Consider the following 23,832-nt stretch of genomic DNA (forward strand, 5'->3'; position numbering starts at 1 on the left):
GTCTATCTTTTAAGAATCGCAAGAAGATAGAATGTGACACATGCCATTACCAACTGTTAATTTGCAATCAGTATTTATAGCCGAAATTATCCAGTGAAATGCAGCATCTTCATTAATTCTGTAAATTATCACTTGGAGGAAAAGTCCACGTTCCTGGAAACAGCAGCCTAAATGGGCTGAGTTGGATACAAGCCTGGACTGGGTTTCCCATTTGCAGAACTGCCCCAAGGGACACCCAAGGACACCACACACCAACTCATTCCTAGCTTCCACTCCCAGTCTCCTCTAATACAGGACCAGTTGTATGCTGGGCTGCTCTAGCCATGGCCTAGATCTCCAACTTCCCACTGAGGATGGTGTGAGAGGGTGTGGGATGAGTCCTGCACTCGCCTCTTGGGATGTCTCCAAGCACATGTCTGTATGCTGCTACCCACACCAGCCACTATAAAGGCTACTGAGGATGAGACAAAGAACTCATCATAACACAGACAACCAGGTAGGATGTTGGCCAAGGGGTGACTGGTGAACAAAGGCTCACCAGGTAGCTTCCAGAAACTCAGAAGAATCACAGAAGTTGTAGCCTAAAGAAAAGTTACCTTTTCTGGATAGGTAAGAAGATGAAGAGAATTCTAAAGCTTGAAATATCAGTCTTAAGGGAGCCCCCAAAAGTTCACTGGGGTTCCCTCTTATGGTTCTCATTCACCATGAGACCCTACTAACAAAGACAGTGACCACGGCGGCATTCTTAGGGCTGACCTGAAAGCAGCAGAGCAAAAGGGAGAGTATCTAGGTAGTCCTTGAGTCTGCTCTCCCCTGGACCCAGTGCCCCCAAGTCAAGACTCAGAGACAAAGTGACTATATTCAGAGCCCTGGAGGCAGTCTGACACCCCAGGACTCCCCCACCCTGGGACTAGCAACTGCTATTTAGCATGTCCTTACAAAGTGGGTTTGTGATTCACACACAAGACAGAGATGAAATCAGAAGCTGCCCACCAGGATATGGGCTCATTCATACCTCCTGGCTCTGAATAGATAGATGACCTCAGCTCTCTGGGTCTCAGTGGTCATGCCTGTGAAATGGGCAGGGTGACAAAGTCTGTGTGGTAGGGTAAAAGGGCATAGGGGTTGATAGACACAAAGCACCTGGAGTAGAATCTATGTGTGAGAGGACTTGATACCCAAAACGCATCTCTCCAGTGACAGTACCACCCCATAACCCCATACTGCTAGCCTGCCCACCACAAGAATTCCTGCAAGAACTTCCCTATGACCTCCCATAGGCGCCTACTTGACACAATGAACCCCTGGCATGCGCTAGAATTCCACTTGAGAGATGATGTGGACCAGAGCCTTAAGTGGAAATGGCAAAAGGCCCACAAGGTTACTGCTTCTCTCAGAGATACCAAACTCAGCAGAAGGACCCAGCCCTGCCCATGCAGTCACCCTGCATGGAGGAGGGTACCAGATGGGTTCCAGGTAGCAGGACCAGGTTGCAGAAGAGGAGACTTCTAGGAATTCCTGGGCAGCCCAAAATGGAGAATGGGATATGGGCAGCATAAGAACAAGGGAAAGACTCCAAAAGAAGACTCAGTCAAAGGATATGCATGTACAGAAGCATTTCCAGAACCCTCTGACGTAGTGTGTAAGGCTCCTGGAATGTCTTTCAAGATGAATCTGGGACAAAGGCAGGTTTGGTATCATGGATATACCCTAGAATGGAAGGAAAAGTCTGAGCTGAAAAATCTGTTTACAGTTCTTGAACAGTGTGCAGGGCCTGGAACACACAGCTCTGGAAGCAGGAGCCCATGGAGCCTGGACATACAGGGCAAGGAGGGCTGTAGTGGTGGTTATACAAACACACACACACACACACACACACACACACACATGCACATTAATACATTATCCACTTACATATTCTTATGTACACACTTTCCTCTCCCCCATTTTTCCAAACCACTCTCAGCCTAAGAAAAAAAAGAAAGGAGGCAGCTCTGGGAATACAGAAACAGTAGTCTCTCAGGCTATTTAGCATTCCCCTAGCCCTGGGAGCTACCCCCTACCCAAGGACTGTGCAGGTTCCCCACTTAGGCTGCCTCAGAAGCTGAGGCCCACAGCCATACTTTAATCATTAAAAACAAGATGATGACAGAGATCAGTTATAATCTAGCCAGTGTTCAGCAGAGGCTGTGAGCCCAGCAAGAAGGGAATGCCATGACTGAACACCTCACACTGGCAGCCAAGCCATCCCAGGACAAAACACAGGCGACCAGAGGCTTCTGTGGCTCCACACCACCCTGCTTTCAAAACATGCCTGCTAAATCACCAAATTAAAGCCCCATCTATATTAATTATGAACCAGGACCTGCAGGCCTAATAGGACTGATGGCCCATCCATCATGACTACCAAAAACCTCTTGGGCCAGATTACAAATGGGATTCAGGGTTGGGGCCAAGGAAGGCAGGGTATTATCCAGAAATATAATTTGAACTTTCCTTCCAAAATACCATCCTCCAGCTGATCCATCATAAGCCCACACATGCCTGGGCCCGCCACAAGTGAGGCCTAGACCATGGGGGCCATCGATCACCAGCTATCACAAGTCCTGGAAATGCCAGGGGTGCTCAAGGGCTAGGATGAGAAGAGGGGAAATGGAACTGAGTGGATGATCAATGCCTGGGGTGTGCATGACAGTAACAAGCATGCTTCTCTCAGGGCTTAAGCTACCTCTGGACCTCCCATAAGCATGTCTTTCTTGCCAAGAGCACTGGGCAAAGGACAGGAAGAAGGGCGCTGAGTTTTGGGAGCATTTATTGCATGCCAACCCTGAGGTTAGTGTTCATAACCACCTGCCAGCAGGCTTGTGGAGGTGGCATCAGTGTTTCTGGTCTACTAATGGAAGTCATCAGGCCCAGAGAAATAGAAGCTGCTCCCACAGATTCTAATATACACCATGCAGCTACCTTAGAGATGTGAGCATGACACAGCAAGTCTGGTCTTCTGCAGAGGGGGCACTGACTCCCACCTGTCTCCCATTGGCATCGGTATCCAAAGGGGTTCCTCCAACAGCAGAGGGGTCTCTGGTCAGGGCTCAGGGTCCTTATTTATCGCTACCTAACCAGAGCCCCAAGATCAAAACCTGTGATCAAATAACAGCCCCAGAAAGCAACATGGTTGAACTAAATTCACCACATTTCTCCATCCTGGATTGTCTGCGCAAGGCCAGGACGACTCTCTTGGGTTGGTGCTAAAGCTCATTCTGTGACTCAGAGGATAAATTGGCTCACTGGAAGGAAGCACAGTTCCTTTGTTCACCACGTTCTCTTCAGGGGTAGGCACTATGGGAAATCCCATCAGGGCTCCCTCCATCTCATACACTCCACAACTATGCCATGAAGTCCTTTCTATTACTCCTTTTTGTTTTTGTTTTTGTTTTTGAGTCAAACCTGGCTATCTGCTCAGAAATAGCTCCTGGCAGGCACGGGGAACATTTTGGGTTGCTGGGATTTGAACCAACCACCTTAGGTCCTGGGTCGGCTGCTTGCAAGGCAAACACCGCGTGCTATCTCTCCGGCCCCTTTCTATCACTCTTAAACTCTTTTACATTGAGCAAAACTGAGACTCAGAAAGAAAGGTGCTAGAGCCACGGTTCTAGAGCCCCAGCTCTCAGCCCCTTTGCTTTCCAGAACTTTCCTGCTACACAGAAACACCTCATGCAATGAACCTCCTGACTCTCTCAGGAAAAAATCATCAATAAACCCACACAGTGCATACCTCCTTCCTTGAAGGCTAGATAGAATCCAAGCACCCAAGGACCCAGAAGCCTGCACAGCATAGGGCCCAGCAGCAGCCATGCTATCAGGCTCCACTATCAGGGTGTGTGGGGCATGATGCTGACCCCATTCTCACAGCAAGGCATTACCCGGGGTTCTATGCAGACTTCTGCAGCCCCCCCCCCAAGCCATTTTTCTTACCCACTTTACAGGAGCTAGGAAATGCAGCCTCCCACCCTGTCTCGGGATTTTTGTTGTCATCAGTGATTTCTAGTCTAGAAGGAAATGAACGGCCCAGAAAGTATTTAGAATTAATTCTACCACCGTTTTTGGAGTAGCAATAAAATTCCACTAGGAATGAAATATTTGCACTACGTGGTGGTAAGCCCTGAGACTGGAAGAAAGAGATCCAACTGCCTGGGAGTTAAGGGTAGTGTCTCTTGCTTAGACAAGAACACCCACTGAAAATTCTCAGCTCCCTGCTCTTGAAAGTGGGGACACCCCTCCAAACATCAGCATAAGAGAAGGACAGTTAAGAGAACTCTGGCTCTCTTAGGGAGAGTGCAAGAACAGTGGTGATTTTTTTGTTTTATTTTGGTTTGGTTTGGTTTGCTTTGGTTTTTGGGTCACACCCGGCAGCACTCAGGGGTTACTCCTGGCTCTATGCTCAGAAATCGCTCCTGGCAGGCTCAGGGGACCATATGGGACACCGGGATTCGAACCACCGACCTTCTGCATGCAAGGCAAATGCCTTATCTCCATGCTATCTCTCTGGCCCCCAGTGGTGACTTTTAGATGGGGCTCCACATATTTTCTCCAAAAATCTGCATAGAACTCAGGGAGGGAGGGACAAAAAAGAAAGGAAATAACTGGAAATTATGATGGTTTGAGATGTTCAGGGTTGACCACATCTGCTGATCTCAGACAAGTTTCTTCATACCAGTTCGAGGCATCTGTTTCTCTTTTAAAGATGAGAATTACTGGACTCACTTTGTGAACGGGATGCCAAGATTAATAGTGTAGGTGATAAGAATGAAGAAACCAAACACTTTTATTGATGGAATGTCTCCCAAACAGTACTTGTGGAACTAAAAGCCATTTCAAGTGAACAAGGTCACCCAAGGAGTTCTCAAGGAACTAAAGACAACTCTTAGTGATGCCCTTCCTGCAATACTCAGCCAACCAGACCTAATGGCTTAATGGTAGGCTCCAAGAACACAGAAGTGTGCGAACTACCACGACTCCCTGATGGCACACAGGGGATAGCTGGGCCACACACAGAGGTACTGGGAGGCTCATGTAATACCACGGATCAAACCAAGATTCCCACACATAAAAACATGTGGCACTTACGCCTGTACAAGAGCAATCAGAGCAGAAGTAAAGTCACTAATGTATAAGTAGAAAGAAGAAAAACTGCAGAGAAGCAGAGCACTACAAAATCTGTCAGTCTGCAGACACAAGAGTAAATGAGAATGCCCTCAAAGGATTGCAAACAGGGCACAAGCCAGACCCAAAAATGGCATCTCCAGCAGCAAAATCAAGAAACATATTAAAGATACAGTAGCAGGTGAATACCAGAGAGCAAGGTCTTAGTGGAATACAAGGGGAGGAATGGAAGTGGAGGGAGCCAGTAGAAACTGATTTGGAAGTCTGCCAAAGAGCCCTCTTCTTCTGGGAGCTACACCTTGATCATATTCCAGGGGTGTCTCTTTACCATCTCTACACCACACTGTTGGAGAGCTACCTTCCTCGCCAAGCTGGCCATGTGTCCAGGCAGGAGTTAGCAAGAATGTCTCTGAGGAGCAGTGATTTCCAAAAACAGTCTCCGGACACTGGCTCAGAGCAAATAAGACGCATAAGGTCTGGGTGGCCAAAGTGTAGCTGAGGGCTTCCTGGCCTGTGAGGATTTAAGGACAGAATGGAGAAGAAGCAAAGCCAGAAGCTATGAGAAACAGAACAGTTCAGAAGGGCATAAGGAGGTTCTCTTATGACCCACTATATCAGGATGACACCGAGCCATCTGAAGAGATGATGACCGATGTAATACTGGAGTGAATTACTGCCAGTGCAGGTGGAGGCTGTCACCTAGATACTCTAGAGAGGGAAACGGAGTTTAGTGATGTTAAGCAGCTTAGAACAGGACCCATCAACAAGGAACCAGATGGTAGACCTATATATGCTGTTTTTACATGGGGCCTTTGTGGCAGCACCAGCTATTAGCCTGACAGTTTGGTCCTTGGGAGCTACCTGGAAGTCTTGGGTGTAGCATAGTGCATGCAAGAAACACACCCCTCCCCAACCACCTATTCTTTGAGTTATGTCCCCAGACCCTAAGAATTTGGTATGGAAGGAGAAAATGGTGACTAATCCTAGGTCTCGTGGCTCTCTTCATGATCCCACAGTGACACCTTTTGCCTTCTCTCCACTGCACTGAAATCAAGGACAGTTGCCTTGAGATCTAGGACTGTGCTTGGCATGGTTCTAGGCAAAGGCTCACACCTCACAGTGAGATGAGGAGCCCCTGTCCAGCGCAGAGACTACCCAGATCTTTCTCTTTCAACCAGAACTGATATCTCACATGCCTAGCATTCTCCCATGGGCAACTCAGACTTGGAATCATTTCCCAGTGACCAAAATTCAGCTCTATTGTTTCCATGGAAGAATTCTTATACCCAAGAATAAGCCAACAGGCTCCCTAACTTCTAGATCCCTAATCTAAGCATACCTGTCCCAAATACCTACTGGTAGCTTTCTGGCTATTGACTCTAAAGCAGGTTCCTGTAGTCCCTGGAACATGAATTACTGAGCCTAGATAATAACAGTGATCCCAAGATGTTGGTCTGAAACAGGGTTTTTCTACCACAACTAGTAACATCCCAATATAATCAGTGTCCTAAACAAAATGCTGCCCCCAAATCTCTCCCTCTGCCAAACTTGACCCCCAGTGACCAGCCAGCCCCTACTCAAAATCCCTAGGCCTGACATCATCACCAAGGCTAAGTGCCAGCTCCTCAACAAGACTATGTGTTTTAATGAGCTGAAGTAACCAAGGCTAATGGCACCTAGAAGCAATTCCAGAAGTTCTGAGTATATAAAAGATAAAAGACCTTTTCTAGCTATGAAAAAATAGTTTTAATTAAAATATATAAGAGTAGGGGCCGGAGAGATAGCATGGAGGTAAGGCGTTTGCCTTTTATGTAGAAGGTTGGTGGTTAGAATCCCGGCATCTCATATGGTCCCCCGAGCCTGCTAGGAGTGATTTCTGAGCCTAGAGCCAGGAGTAACCCCTGAGCTCTGCCAGCTGTGACCCAAAAAAATAAATAAATAAAAGATATAAGAGTAACTACAATTCCTTTGCCTAAGCCAAGTCTGTGCACTCCAAGCAAGGAAAGGGACAGACCCTGCTGGGCAGACAGCCCTCAGCCATCATCATGGCCTCACCACCCATCAGCATAGATGACTCTAACTTCTCTGGGCCCAGTTTCCTCCAGCAAAATAAACTGATTAAAGTAAAAGGAGGGTACAAAAAAATTATGAAGTTACTATGAGAATCTGATGAATAATGCCAGGAATCTTGGGGTGTGTGCTTCTAATGATAGCAACAGTCCCCTCATTAGGTGACGATACCCCTGGCTCACTGTGTCTAACTGCCAAGAAAGTGGCAAATGAAACCCAGACCCCACTTGCTTTTACTGTCACCCCAGTATTAGTTTTTCCAAATCCTCTCTACTTACAGGATCCAGCCCCTTGTGTGAGGTGCCCAAGACCTGACCCAAATGGGATACTAGCTGGAAGGAGTATGGAACAGTGAAGGGAATAGAGAAAAGTGAGTCAGAAAATGTTAGAAACATCACTGATGTGCACGTGTGACAAATGTGTACCAAGAAATGTGGTCATCTGTGGCATGAAATTGAGTCCACTGCTGATATATCCAGGGTCTCCAAATATCTCCCAAATTGAGAGACCAACACCCATTCTCGGGAAGACCTTGGCAATAATCGTCCGCAATAAATGATCCAAACAAAGAGGTTTTGTGGGACAAAAGGTTTAGCCAAAAGAACCTAATCCTCCCTGGTTCAATCTCTCTCCTCTCTCTGAGCTGTCTCTTTCTTCTGTCCTCTTCTCTCCCTCTTGTCTCTCCTCTCTGTCACTCTCTTCCCTGTCTTCTCTTTTTTCTCTATGCTTCTCTCTGTGTCTGTCTTCTCTTCTGTCTTTCTTCCTCTATCTCCCTTCCTTTGTGTCTCTCTTTCTCTGCTCCCTCCGTGTGTCTCTCTTCTTCTGTGTGTCTCTCCCCCTCTTCTGTTTGTCTCTCCTCCTCTATCTTTTTGTCTCTCCCCCTCTTCTGTTTGTCTCTCCTCCTCTATCTTTTTGTCTCTCCTCTGTCTGTTTCTGTGTGTCTCTCTGTGTGCCCTTCTGTTTCTGTGTCCCCCCCCCCATTTCTCTGTTCTCCCCCTTTTATCCTCTCTGTCCAATTAACTTTCTCCAACTGTCTCTGTCCAACTGCCTCTGGCCAACTGTCTCCTTTGGCCTCCCCTCCAAGCTACTTTATTTCTAAATACAAAATAAATACAATATACTCGACAGTCATCTATCTCCTACTCGACTGTGGAGGACTGAGGAGGGATGATTCTCTGATAGCTTTGAGTCACTTCATATGGCCACCAAGCATGGCTTGTCTGGCTGAGAAAAGCTATAAAGTAAATGAATGTTGAATCCAAACTTAGTACAAAGCACAAACTATAAAATATTTCATTAATAATTTTCATGTTGACTACATGTTGGAAAAACAATAGGTCTAAATTGAGCTAAAAATAAAGTAAGTTCACTTCACTTAATACTTAATCCATTTTACTGGATACTTTTGCTGTTTAAATCTTAAATTGCACATTATGATTCATAGTTTATTTATCAAACATCATTGGGCCACAGGGCCTGAGTGTTGTCCCTCACGCCCTCAACCCTGCCCAGACACTGCCTACTAAAATTCTGCCTCCGAAAAGTTCAGGTCACCTACATGTTAACCCCGGCCTTCCCATTCTCCAAAACTCTTTAGAACAATGACATTCGCCATTTAAAAAACTACATCAACTATAAGAAAGCTCAATATGTATTATCATCTGATATTCAGTGGGAAAGGGAGAAGGTAGAGGTAACAAAGCATCTGGAGGCTGAGGGGCCAGGAGTCAGTCACCTGCATGAAAGTTTCTGTTCTCAAAAAAATAAAAAAATAAAAAAAAAAGAAAGTTACTGTTCTCCAGCCTGAGGGCCTGCCCAGGCTGTGGCAGATCTGCCCACAGATCTGTTCCCTACCTATGTGCTGAACCTTAGCAGCAGGTTTCTGCAGCAGTACTGGGAGAAAAAGCCCAAACATACACAGAGGGCCACCTTTCATCAGAACCCTCATTTTTAAGGTCAGCAGCTGATGCTCATAGAGATGAGGTCACTTGCCTAAAAGGTCACACAGGGCATCAGTGGGCAAGTAGTGATGCTAGCTAAGGGAATCAAGCTCAAAAGCTGTTTTCTTAGAATAATACAGCCCCCTGTCCAAGTACAAGCTCCACATAAAGGGTATCAAGGCATCTTTCTTCTTAGAGGCCAAAAGCTTTCATCGATCTCTTGACATCTGTTTGGAAGTTCCTCTCAATACTCAAGAACCAGAGAGTTCCTGTTAAAAAGTGTTTGCCCAGCTGGCTCTCAGGCAAGTGGCATATCCTTCCCAGGCTTTCCACCTCTCTGCTGTGACTGCTAGAAAGGGCAGCAAGGCTCTGTATCAGAGAAGATCTGAAAAAAGCTGTAGCATAAACTACCAAGTCTGATCACCCTGGCCACCCTGCCTATAGACCCAGAGAACCTGGTAAATAATTATCAGAGCATAAGAAGTGGATACCCAGGTGTGTCAATAAGATAAATAAATGCCTTCTGAGCCATGGGCCTAGTATCCTAGTATGGCAGCTGGCTTGGGAAACATGGCAATTTTTATGCTGTGGTTTCAGAAGCCTCTGAAAAGAGCAACATATGTGAAGCACACCAGTGTCTGAGGCAGGTGGTCGATGGGTGTGACCCCCACTAAGGCCACCATGGTCCCCTGAGATACCTGTGTTCATTTCACAGATGAGAATACTGAAGCTGAAAGTATACATCAAGACAAGGAAATAACCTCAACAGCTATGCAAGGGCTCTGAGGAAGGACATCCCTAAAGCAGGCCTAGGAGGTCCTCCAAAGGGCTCATCTCTGCCTGCACCCACCAGAATTTGCCTCCCCCCGCAAATATATGGACTTGTATCCACCCCATCACACTCGTTCAGTGCAGGACAGAAAAAGAATCAGTGCTTGCAAGCAGGAGCTGGTGGCCATGAACGAACTGGATCAGAGAGAGAGAAGCGACGGCGGAATGGGTAATAACATTTCTATCACTTGGAGACCAAGAAAAAAAAAAATCAAACAAAAATTACATCCAGCTTCTTCCTGCTAAAACCAAATCAATAGCAAAGGCGGAAAAACAAGTGTGTTTTATTTTCCACACACTTGCAAGTGTCACACTCTGTTCAGAAGAGGAAAATGCTGGCGTTCACACAGAATGAGCTCATAGCAGGAAGCTGAAATGAGGCCTATGATGGGCATCAGAGGGACATATAACCAGCAGTGAAGCAGGAGCCAGAGGTCTCACATGGGTGTAATAATTAAAATTCAGTATTAAATAAGTGGATGTGTTATGGTGCTTGCAGATTATCCAGAGAGAGAGACCCAGAGAGGGGAGAAACTGAAGAGGTTGTCAGCACAGGGAGAAAACACCACAGGGAGTAGGGAGATGGCAAAACTATAGGCCATCAGCCCTGTGTCCCTGATGAGATTCAGTACACTCATTCTTCTCAGTTCCAGGAGGATGCCTGAACAGTTGCTGGGAAACCTGTTTTTCCTCAACCCAGAGGTTTAGTCAACCAACTTGACTCCATGTCTCAGCCCTTCACAGAGACATGAAAGCAGAAGCATCCATAAGCCTGGATAGGAGGGAGCATCCAGCACAGCCCTCTCACAGAGTCCTATAAAGCCAGCTGAATAGATTCACACCCTGCTACCTGTAGGAGAGGAAAGAAACTGAATGGAGAGGAGAAACACAAACATGAAATAATGGAGGCCAAGTGGTCTAAGGTGCATTGGTGGTGTTCAGAAAGTACAGAACTAAATAGCCAAATCAAAGTGAACAACAATGAAATTATGAGACCCAAGCTTGAATAATCAAAACTTAAAATGGGCCTATTATGCTGGCAGGCTGGGGAGGGGGACAGGGTAAAATGAGATGCGCTTTGGGAATATTGGTTGAGGGAGGTTGACACTGGTGCACTGTATGTCTGAAACCCAACTATGAAGAACTTTGTGAATCACAATGGTTTCAATAAAATATTTTTAAAAAGAGAAAAAAGAAAGCTTCAGAAAACAAAGATCGGTTGGTTTATATTCTTGTAATACAGTGCTTTTCTCTGGGGTGCCCAACTGTCCCTGGTTCTTAGTGATACAGGATGTATACCAATCTGGTTACACAGTAGGAGGCTTAACGCTTTGTGGCTTCTTAGCTAATTTTCTTTCTAGGGAAGCAGGATTATCCTGTCTGAATCACAGGGATGAGGAACTGAGAGAATGAAGAGTGACCCAAGGGTGTAGGCAGAGTCCAAAAGAGGATTCAATGACTTCATGAATTTCTCCTGCAAGTGCTAGGCTAGTCCTATCCTAGTATACTACTTACATTTGTTCAGATGCTTCAGCCAGTACTACTGTTGGGGATACCTAGTGGGAAAAAAAGTCCAGAAGAGAGTCTCTGGCTTAGGACAATACTGAAACTATTTTCCCATATCTGCTGAGCCTCCAGCTGCAAAAACTCTTCATTCCTTGCATCAGCACAATGCCCACCTTGGAAGATGCTGGTATAGCCAATGAAGTCCATTACTGTCCACTCTAGCTGGTCCCCTTTGGTCCCAAGAGTCCAATCAGAGCCCAGTTCACAAGACACTAGTGGATCCCAGTCAGAGACCACCAGTTCATGGAACACTCCGAGGGCTCTTACATTCCAAAGCAGGCTGGGCAGAGTGGGAGGGGCCACGGAAACCCAGTGAATAGATTACCTGCTTCAATTATTTTATCTAACAATGACATTTGTACTGTAAAAGTCAGCACAAAAATCAATGCATTTTAAAGGACAAACTCTGGGGGAGGCTCCAGCCCAGCGACCTGGAACAGCAGCCCAGGAGCCAAAAGAAAAGAGATTCAAAACTTGAAGTGGTGGGGGTTGGGGGGAGGCTGACTCCTGGGATACTACAGCCTTGAAAGGGGGCACTCCTAGAGGTACCCAGGAGTAGGACCAAGAAAGCTCTGTGCTAAGACTCTGCCTTGGACTCCCCAGCTTGGGACCAAATATGTACTGAGTGACCCTTATGACCCAAGCAGGAAGTAGCAGTGTCTGAACTCCCTCAGCATACAGGAGAGAGGGGATGGCACCCCTAAATAGCCATATTACAGTCCACAAGGATAAGCAGAGATTGGGAAGAGAGACCGGTGAGGGCTTCCAAAGAAAATGGCAAGCTTGGAGAAAGTCTGCCAGGGCATGTGAAGGAAGCACTTCCAAGCAGATGGAAAAGCTCAGGTTCCTCAAGGCCTGGGAGAAAATCTCTCAATGCACTCCATACCATACTCTTCAACACCTCCCAAAGGGTAAGGGATAAACTCCAGGAGTCAAGCCTTCCTCTTGCACATATCTCCCCCAGGAAGGGAGAGCTTTTATGAACAGTGAACACTCATAGATTAGGGTCCCCAAGCTAGCACAAGAGCACAAATACCAGAGAGCAGCAAGGAATCAGGTCACTGCACATGGGGCTATCCTCGGCTGCCTCCTGTGCATGCCTCAGTGGCCAACTGAGGTTCCACAAACCCAGCTGTATCAAGAGATATGATACTGAAAAAATATGATACTGGAAAGTTTGGTCTCTGAGCAAACTTCCCATTCTTCCTTATTACATCCTGGGCAGGAAGGCAAGGGTTATAGAAACCTGGGTGGGCAGTCAGCCCCAGTGCAGAGGAGTGGCGCAGTCAGGCTGCTGCCTCCCCAGGAGCTTGGTTGAAGAAATGCCCAAATCGCCTTTCACTACGGAAAAACAGAACAAGGTGATATGAATGAGAATGCCTGAGCCCAGCAGGATCAACAGACAGAACTGCTGGCAGGCTTCCTGGAGGCAGAGATTTGGGGAACTCAGGACTTAGGAGCATCAGGAAAGAACAGGGAGTAGGAGCTATAAATCAACCCCAGGGTGGTAGCTACAGCCCTGGGCCAAGAAGAATTTCCAGGGATGGAACAATCTAAAAAGAGAATATGTGGACCATAGTGATAGCATAGCGGTAGGGCATTTGCCTTGCACTCAGCCAACCTGGAACAGATCTAGATTCGATCTCTGGCTTCCCATATGGCCCCCCAAGCCTGCCAGGAGTGATTTCTGAGCGCAGTGCCAGGAGTGACCCCTGAGCACCACCGGGTGTGGCCCAAAATATAAATAAATAAATAAATAAATAAATAAATAAATAAATAAATAAATAAATAAATAAATAAATAAATAAATAAATAAATAATAAAGGATATGTGATGTGAGCTTCTAGGTCACCTGCTGAGTTAGGATGGGGAATAGGATATGGGTTAAACTTTTGCAGGAGGCTGAAAGTTACAGCTGGACATGAAACAAAAGCAAATAGCCAGGCTTCATTCCTGAAGGCTCAGTGGTGCTTCCTTGTGACTCCACCCTGAATTTAGGTGTATCTACCTGAGACCCGCCCATTCTGGGCAGGGTCTTGGAAACCAGATGTTACCTTAACCATACCTGCAAGACCCCGCCCATTTCCTGGGAGGGGTCTTGGAAAGTGTTGATAAGGCTTTGACCAGAGAGGATTAGGGCTTTGGGCCCTTTTGTCCTTTTTGGTCTTTGGCCAGTATGGAGGTCAAAGGGAAGATGGCTGAAAGAACTTAAGACACAGGGCTAGCCTAGAATGACTGAATGCTTAAAAGGTTATGATATAGGCCACACATGTGGTGGATAGGGTATGAATAAAGCTGATGCTTCCTGAAGCCTGCCTGTGAGTGAGATTTCTACCCGCCGCTCTCATGAACCTCCAAACCTGCCGGTTAATGGGGATGAAGCTACATGGCCATGGCCTAAGAATAAAGGCCTCCATCCATCCACCATCCAGCTCCACCTTTAATTATTTAACACTACACTTCCTAAGTACTGTATTTTCCGGCATATAAGACAACCCCCTAATTTTACAGTTAAAACATAGGTTTAGGCCTATATTTGTTGTATAAGACAGAACGTTCCTGTGCTGCAACTGTATGTAGCACAGTGAGCCAATCACAACAAGCAAAGGTTCAAAGGTTCTACTGTAATAGACTTCCTCTCTGACTCTGGCCAATCTGAGCAGGCTTTTGACAGTGTAGATTCGGTACAGAACATTGTCTAATTTGCATGCATCAAAAGCCTGCTTAGATTGGCTGAGTTAGAGAGGCCTCCGAGCAGCCTGACAGTGATTGGTGCAGGATCGAGTTGGAAATTCGTTTGATGGCGATTTTTGTTTAGTGGCATATCGAAATGTTTTTCGGGATATACTCGGCGTATAAGACGACCCCTGATTTTCTGCTGACTTTTTTTCATTTCAAAAGTCGTCTTATACGCTGGAAAATAGGGTAGGTGGTTTCCACTGCAAGCCAAGCAGGGGTGTGCATGACAACAATTCTCAGGGAGTAACACAGCAGGAACTATCAATCCACAGGTGCTGGGATTCATTGCTGACTCCTGCTCCCTGTCCTAGCACTTCTGTGCAGGAGCAGCTCCAGCCACATTCAGCAGTCTAGTGTCGGGCTGATTGGTCATTAGAACCAAGGGAGATGCTAGAAATCTGAAGGCACACATGAAAGTTTCATGATTTATTATGCCTAAGCTAACATGAAGCAAGGGCAAGTCTGGGTCAGCCTCTGTAACAAGAGATCTGTCACTCTTGAAGTCCTTTTTGTCACTGTCACCACTGAGCACACTGATTCCAGCTATTTGAACTCTGTCTTACACTTAATTGTCATGAAAACTCTTGGAAGACCCTATTACTGTTCCATTCTACAGATGAATACATTGAGATCAGAGAGGATGAGCTACTGAGCTAGGTCAGTTCCACAGCTGAAAAGAGTCAAGGCTGTTAAGATGATACTCAGCTACCAACTCCAAACAAAGGTATTTCCCAACTTCCTCCTTCCTAAAACCTTTTCCTTTAATATGTAAAAGCCCGCTGGATAGTTCTTTTGTATCTCTCTACCTGCCCCCTCCTGGTATTGGGAATTGGTTTTAATAAAGTAGAGGAGTTCTGGTTTTTGTCTGAGGCAGAGAGCAGTAGGCAAAAGGCCAGGGATACCATGTTCATCCTTTCCTGACTGCTTGGTGTATTATTTCTTCATAGCTACCCTGTTTCTTCAGATCTGGTTGCAAAGCCTTAGAAACATGGTATGTGGGGTGATATCACAAATGGAGGACTTTTATTTTACAAAGGCAGGGCTGCAGTCAGACAGGGAACTTGGCTTGGCTGACAGTAAAAGCTGTTTAGTAGAAACAATTGCTCCTGTTTTAGATTCCCAACAAAACACTTAAATGTGGTTGTGGGGGCCTGTAGTTTCTATAGGTCTCCACAACCATTTTGAAGTGTTTGCTGAGCAATCTCTATTCCACACTATTTGTCAGAGTTGGTTGCCACCCACATATGACAAATACCTCTTGCCCCTTATTTAGGCCCAAGTCAGGCCCAGATCTAATGTCCTGAGATATCAGAAATCCCCTGACTAAGTTTGGGAGTGTCTTCACCCATTCCCTGCAGTAAGCACAGGTTCTGCTGGCAGAGGGACTGAATGAAGACTATGCCCCATCTCAAGTGGGCCAAGTGGGCCAAAGAAGAGCCCATTCTCCCATGGCCTTGACATCCATCTCCCCAAACCCCGGTGCTATATTGTCAAGAATCCGAAAACTCATCCCCAGTGCAAGTGCTGACCTGTTGGGAACTGTGCTTCAGTGAGTGTCTGAGGAATAAACATGGTCTGAGGAGAGAGAGAGACAGACAGACAGACAGACAGACAGACAGACAGACAGACAAAGACAGAGACAGAGACAGAGACACAGAGAGAGAGACAGAGATAGAGAGACAGAGAGACAGAGACAAAAAGAGCTTAGCTTCCCTATTTGGTCCAAGAATTACAATAGACTCAGAATACCTGCCATAGAAGCATACCCCAGAAAAAGCATTTGACCCCTGTAAATCTGCCATTTCTCATTCTCCAGCCCTGAAGCATCCTGGCAACCCCAATAAGAACACAGAAAAAAGGTCCTTCATGGAGGGAGAGGACTCAGCCATCCACAGACACCCTATTCAAAAACACACACTTGACTAATGAAAATATATACATCCACAAGCCAGTTTCCTACCCTAGACTGTGATCCAGGACAGGGCAAAGAGAAGACAGCAGAGTTTAGAGTGCTGGTCCAAGGAATAGAAGGTGTGGCTAGGAGCAGAGCACTTGCCTTACATGTGTCAAGCCCTCAGCTGGTAGGAGGGAGGGAGAGAAGGAAGGAAGGAAGGAAGGAAGGAAGGAAGGAAGGAAGGAAGGAAGGAAGGGAAGGGAGGGAGGGAGGGAGGGAGGGAGGGAGGGAGGGAGGGAGGGAGGGAGGAAGGAAGGAAGGAAGGAAGGAAGGAAGGAAGGAAGGAAGGAAGGAAGGAAGGAAGGAAGGAAGGGAGGGAGGGAGGGAGGGAGGGAGGAAGGAAGGAAGGAAGGGAGGGAGGGAGGGAGGGAGGGAGGGAGGGAGGGAGGAAGGGAGGGAGGGAGGAAGGAGGGAGGGAGGGAGGGAGGAAGGAAGGAAGGAAGGAAGGAAGGAAGGAAGGAAGGAAGGAAGGAAGGAAGGAAGGAAGGAAGGAAGGGAGGGAGGGAGGGAGGGAGGGAGGAAGGGAGGATGGGAGGGAGGGAGGGAGGGAGGGAGGGAGGGAGGGAGAGAGGGAAGAAGGAAGGAAGGAAGGAAGGAAGGAAGGAAGGAAGGAAGGAAGGAAGGAAGGAAGGAAGGAAGGAAGGAAGGAAGGAAGGAAGGAAGGAAGGAAGGAAGGAAGGAAGGAAGGAAGGAAGGAAGGAAGGAAGGAAAGGAAGAAAGGAAGGAGAGGAAGGGAGGGTTATAATGCAGATTAAATTTAAGTTGCACTGTGTTCATAGCCATTACATTGTGAATATCTCACACACATACATATATACAAAGGGAAGTATTTTCTCCAGGTTTCAAAATTATGATCCAATTCAACAAAGTGCATTTAGTTCTAATAGCCATCGTGCAAAAGCTGAAAAATAAATTTATGCTATATAATGATGGAATTTCTGGCACACGTCTCTCCCAAGCCAAGGAGAAAGCCCAGATTTGGTGGCAAATCCTCACCACTTTCTGCAGGAGGAGCCACCTCAAACTCTCCATCCCTTCCTTGTAGAAATAGTCCTAAGACTATTTTTTTGAACCCCTATCCTTAGACGCTCCCACCTGTCCTGTTTCCTGTGTCAGTAGTGGGGTGCACACCAGAGTCAAGCACCTGATGCACTGATACCTAATTCATGGCCTGGGTCCCAGCAAGATCTTCCCACCACTTAGTGAAAAGCCCATTTCACAACCTCTCTCAGGAAGCCTTTCAGCCAGCTAAAAGGAGCCAAAGAGAGTGGCGCCACCCAGGCCAGCCTCGAGAGTTGGGTACTGGGGCCCAGCACCACAACTCCCCACCCAGCACCATTGAAGGGATCTTTTTGCATTGCACTGAGCCCTACCTGGCCCCTGCCTGAATCAAAAGCTATGTGGCGTGGCTTACTACAGGCCCTATCTGTGGCCTTGGATGCAGCTTCCAAATTTACTTTACTCTACTGCATATAGAGGTATGACCACTCCCTTAGCCAGGAAAAGTCAATAAGAAAAAGAGGAATCTGTGTTCTCTTTGTTCAGACACTATATCAACAGCAGAGGCCAGCATCCAGCTCCTTAAAGGACACCACCATCTCCTTGGTGGGCCTTGTGTCTCCAGAGACAGTCTCACCCAAAGAAGCAACGGGCTGATCCCAGAGGCTGCTGTGCCTCCCTATGGTCAAGCACACACACTCCTGGTGCCAGAGGACAAACATCAATATGTTTGCTTGACATAGGAGGGACAGTCCTGCCCAAGGATGTGTCAGAGCAGAAGGGATGCTATTTTGGTCCCTGTTCAAAAGCTGAATGGATGATTGGACCCAAACTTCCCGTCTATTTTCAGTAGAATGCCAAACTGTTTAAAATAGCATGTTTACTCACAGGTTTTCCTCCACAGGCAAGTCAAGAAAAATGTTTACCCTCTGGGCTTCCTCCCCCCCAGTAATTAAGTGCTCTCCATGTGCCTGCCTTCAGAGTTCCCATTTGGTGTGGCTTCCCTCTGAGGCAGCAGTTCTCAAACTCTGCTACACACTAGAAGCACCCAGAAGCTTTTGAGCATCTCCGTACCCTGTGCCAGCTGTATCACAGCCTCTGCAGACAGATGCAGGCCTCAGGGTTTTTTAAAACCTTGAGTGGTTCCAGTGTGTGGCAACTGTGCCTAGGCCATGCCAGGACTGTAAAGGGACAACTGAAAAGGATTCTGCTCTTCTCTGTCCTCACACTCCATGAAATGAGCTGAGAGGCACGAGGCAGCAGGCGGCGCTTGGAACTTTGAGCCAGATATGGGATCTGCAAGCCTAGAGCTGGAAGGGTAAGCACCTGGCAAAAAAGAAAGGTACTTCTCTCCATCATTTCTGTAAGTTGCCTCTCCCTCTGTCTCTCACAAATCCAGTAAGAAGTTAGTGAAGGAAGGTAGATAAATCAGGAGATGGATAATTCATTGGATTAGTTACTGATTAACTTAATACCTGGTCATGAAGGCAAGAATTTAAAGACATTACATTTAAATGTTTCTTAGTATTTCCAGTATTTAAGAAAGTTCTGCAATCCCAAAAATAGGGTCATGGGGACAGTGGAGGATCCGATAACAGTGAGAAGGTGAGAGACAAAGCAAGAAGATGCACTTCATAGTCAATCCAACATTTGTCACACTTCTTTAAGATCCTCCCCTTTTTAAGACCAAAAATACATGAAGAGTATTCCAGAGTTAGTAGAGTCTTGTTCCAGAGCAATGTAAAATTATTAAAACTTTGAGGTACAATTTTTCTGAAACCACTGGCTTCCAGAATTCTCAAAGCATGATCCAAACAAAATATTCCTCAAAGTCAGTGCTGGTGGACAATGCTTCCCCAAGAATATCCTAGAAATATAAACCCTATATGTCAAGCTGTACTTTCTTCCAGGCACTTTAGGTGCTGTATTTCATCTCATCCTTAACTCTATATTGTGGACATTTCTTTACAAATAATTTAATGAGATATAATTTACATGCCACAGAAAGAATCCATTTTCAGTATATAATTGACTAGCTTTTGCAGCTAGAGCACTAACCACAATGACAACTATCATAATAATGATAGTGAGGGAGAGAGGCAGAATACCTGTCTGAGAGATAAGCAGGGGGGTGGGCTGGGGAGGGAAATAGGGGGACATTGGTGGTAGGAAGATCACACTGGTGAAGGGTGGTATACATTCTATGACTAAAACCCCAGTATGAAATTTTTTTGTAATCATGGTGATTAAATTTAAAATTAAAAAATAATTCACTGGCTTTTACTCCACTTATAGTCCTGTTGCCACAGCCATAACTTAATTGTAAAACATTCCCACCACCTCAAAAAAAGGTCATGTCCATTTGTACTCCTATGTCTACTGCATCACTATTCACAATAGCCAAAATGTAAAAACAACCCAAATGGACAGCATAAAGAAACTGTGGTACAGATATTTAATGGAATACAATAAAATAGGGGATAGAGGAGCCAGAGAGATAGCACAGTGACAGGGCATTTGCCTTGCACACAGCTGACCCAGGACAGATGGTGGTTTGAATTCCAGCATCCCATCTGGTCCCCCATGCCTGTCAGGAGCGATTTCTCAGTGCATATCCAGGAGTAACCCTGAGTGCAGCTGGTTGTGACCAAAAAATAAAAATTAAAAAAAAAAATTTAAAAAGGGGGGGGGGGGGGAAATAGAGCAATAGTACAGAAATTTGCCTTGAACCAAACCAGGTTCAATCACCAGCATCCCATATAGTTCCCTGAGCCTGCTAGGCAGGAAAAAGCCTGAGCATCAATGGATATGATCCAAAAAAGCCTAAATAAATAGATAAAAAATAGAAAATAAATTTAAAAAAGATAAAATCATGCATCCTGCTGCTAGGTGGATGGCTTTGAAGAGGAAGTATAGTTAGTCAGGAGAGACTGACATGGAATTATCTCTCAAATGTCGGCTGTAAAGAGAAATATATTGAAGTAATAACAAATGGCTAATGGCAACAGAAACTGAAATGGGTCTAAAGAAGTGAACTTACCAGGGTGTGGGGGATGGAGGGTAGATAGAGGAGGGGAAAACACTCTGACAGAGGGTACGGTGTTGAAAGATTATACACACAAAGCAGTCTTATCAGCATTGAGTGGAAATAAAAAAAATGATCAAGACCTAAGTACCCAACCCAAAGTCAATGACGATAGAATCAAAAGATCCAAACTACAAAAAAAAAGCTATACACAAAAGGGATCTGTTACACTAGCAGTCCAGGGAGCAAAGGGTGGAAGAATGGGATGCATGCTGAGAAGAGGGAGGTGGATACTGGTGATGCGAATTGCCCTAATTCACTATCGCTATGTACCTTAAACATAACTATGAAAAACTTGTAATTCACATTGGCCTCAATAAAAATTTTAAATAAAAACACCCTATTATTGACAGTTTTATAAACCATGAGGCCTAAAATATCCTAGTAAATAATGAAAAAAGCCTCATGTCCATTAGTAGTCACCCCTGCTAGGGACTGAAGGTCTGTGACCCCACCCCTCCCCATTCTTATTCTTAAAACCTAACCTGAAGCTATTGGGAAGTCCTAGGTCTAGAGGCTGGGCTCTTGTCCTGAGTCGGGGCTCTTAAAAGAGCACCCTCTGGAGGAAGGAGAAAGTAGAGCCGTTAGGGCTCGACCAGGGCTGGATTTCTAGCACCTACTACCAACCTGTGTGTGGCCCTGAAGGTCCCACACACCACCACAATAACATTGGCCTTGGTAATCCCAGCACCAAAGACCAGGAAGTATCGCATCCTCAGGCCTCGCACTGAGCAGCCCACCAGCTGGCCAAAAATTGCAGATGGTGCCTCAAGACTTCTGGGCACCCCTTGTACCTGCTCTCTCTATCTGCAGAAGAAATTTGTGTCGGAGCCAAAAGCAGGCTCTTACCAGACACAGAAGCGGCCTACCTGTTATCCTGACAAGCCTGCAGAACCGCAGAAAATGAGTGCTTTACTGTGTACAAACCACCTTGTGTGCAGTGTTGCATCACAGCAGTCCAAACGGGCTGAAATGCTTCTCTAACCTTTCACCCTGCCCAGAGCTGCAGTCACTTTCTGTATCTGCTGAGTTGGCTCCTTTGTACCTTTTACTGCATGCTCTTTTAAGACTGGCTTCTTTCACTTAATATTTTCAAGCCTCATCTTTATTGGGACATTCTTTCAATGCTTCTCTCCTTTTATGACTAAATACTTTGTTGCCTGGGTATACAGTGGGCGCTGTCATTATCCTCAATTTACAGATAGGACGCTGTTCCCATGGTCTGAGTATGGTGATCCTCTGACATGCCAGGCAGTCTGCCTCCATATCCCCATCTTTGAGCCTCTACAGACCTTGTACTACAAAGTACTGGCCTGTATAATCCCAGGAAATAAATCATTGTCTTCCAAAAAAAAAAAATGTGACTTTATTAGAGGCATGTCATTTTGTAGAAGTATCCAGGGATAAAAGCAAGCTGTCCTGGAAATTCGATTTATAGTTTCCTGTTCTCATTAATATTTGCTCGTTACTTATCCATTCATCCTACCATCTGGTCCTCTCTCTAGCTGGCAAGTGAAAACCACACTTAGGATTTCCAAAAAGTTAAGACATAAAGGCTAAAAGAGAAAACAAACATTCCTCACATAACTAGAGAAAATTTGCTGTTATAAGATTTATTTTCGTTATGGAAAACTATAATCATTAAGTTCAATGCAATGAGGCCCCACCATGTTTCTATCACTCAGCTTCAAATCCTATCACCTCTGCCTCACCCACCCCTCAACTATTTTAAGAAAAGAGATTCCAACATTTCTTTCCCAGGTAAACATTTTTATTGTTTTACTTAAAGTCAGCAGGTTTTTTTTAATATATACTATGAATACACCTAAGAAAATGAATGATTCATTGAGATCTTCTCACATCCAGTCAGGTTAGGTTCTGTTTAAATGTTCCAAGGATCTCAACAATGTTTCTCTTCCAGTTCTTTCAAATCAGAATCCTGCTGGAATCCATTAGGTATCATCAGTGAGTTTCTATATTCCTTTCCTCCCATTAGTCAACACTTATCTCTCAGCCTGCTTTTCTCCTCAACTCAGCTGTGCTGTCAGTGTTGTATGGACCACTGAGAATCATTAAAAGTTAGATATACTCTCCAAACAAGTGAAAGCAGAGGTTAGCAGATGGGAATATATTAAACTGAAAAGCTTCTGCACCTCAAAGAAAATAGTGCCCAGAATACAAGAGCCACCCACCGAGTGGGAGAAACTATTCACCCAATACCCATCAGATAAGAGGCTAATATCCAAAATATACAAGGCACTGACAGAACTTTACAAGAACATCTAATCCCATCAAAAAATGGGGAGATGAAATGGACAATTTGACAAAGAAGAAATACAAATGGCCAAAAGGCACATGAAAAAATGCTCCACATCACTAATCATCAGGGAGATGCAAATCAAAACAACTATGAGGTACCATCTCACACCACAGAGACTGGCACACATCACAAAGAATGAGAACAAGCAGTGTTGGCGGGGATGTGGAGAGAAAGGAACTCTTATCCACTGCTGGTGGGAATGCCGTCTAGTTCAACCTTTCTGGAAAGTGATATGGAGATTCCTTCAAAAACTGGAAATTGAGCTCCCATATGATCCAGCTATACCACTCCTAGGAATATACCCTAGGAACACAAAAATACAATACAAAAATCCCTTCCTTACACCTATATTCCTTGCAGCACTCTTTAATATAGCAAGACTCTGGAAACAACCAAGATACACTTCAAGAGATGAATGGCTAAAGAAACTGTGGTACATATACACAATGGAATATTATGCAGCGGTCAGGAGAGATGAAGTCATGAAATTTTCCTATACATGGATGTACATGGAATCTATTATGCTGAGTGAAATAAGTCAGAGAGAGAGAGAGATGTAGAATGGTCTCACTCATCTATGGGTTTTAAGAAAAAACAAAGACATTCTTGCAATAATTTTCAGAGACAAAAGAGAGGAGGACTGGAAGTTACAGCTCACTTCATGAAGTTCACCACAAAGAGTGATGAGTTTAGAGAAATAACTACACTGAAAACTATCATAACAATGTGAATCAATGAGGGAAGTAGGAAGCCTGTCTAGAGTACAGGCAGGGGTTTGAGTGGGGCAGAGGAAGATTTGGGACATTGGTGATGGGAATATTGCACTGGTGATGGGGGGTGTTCTCTACATGACTGAAACCCAACCACAATCATGTTTGTAATTAAGGTGTTTAAATAAAAAATATTTCATAAAATGTTTCAAAGAATAAACTGTTTTACATTTAAAAAAAGTTAGATATAATGACAGGTGTGTGAGGGATGGGCTTTGGCTCAAAAGTAGAGTGCCTGCCTTTGTGTATATGTGTGTGTGTGTGTTGTGTGTGTGTGTGTGTGAGAAAGAGAGAGGAGATACCACATTCACTCTCCAAATGTCCCTTCCTACACACACACATACACATATACACACCATTATGAGTGCCTGTAGGTGGTAGATATATACATATTT

The 23,832-nt window shown here is 45.3% G+C and overlaps 1 protein-coding gene across 1 annotated transcript in view; it reads right to left on the minus strand.

Annotated features, from left to right (window-relative positions):
* Positions 1 to 23,832, minus strand: part of GRID1 (glutamate ionotropic receptor delta type subunit 1) — an 809,472-nt gene that overhangs the window by 584,626 nt on the left and 201,014 nt on the right. The gene's annotated exons all lie outside the window — the stretch shown is intronic.

The sequence above is a fragment of the Suncus etruscus genome, chromosome 17 (genome assembly GCF_024139225.1).
Source record: "Suncus etruscus isolate mSunEtr1 chromosome 17, mSunEtr1.pri.cur, whole genome shotgun sequence".
Classification (NCBI taxonomy): domain Eukaryota; kingdom Metazoa; phylum Chordata; class Mammalia; order Eulipotyphla; family Soricidae; genus Suncus; species Suncus etruscus.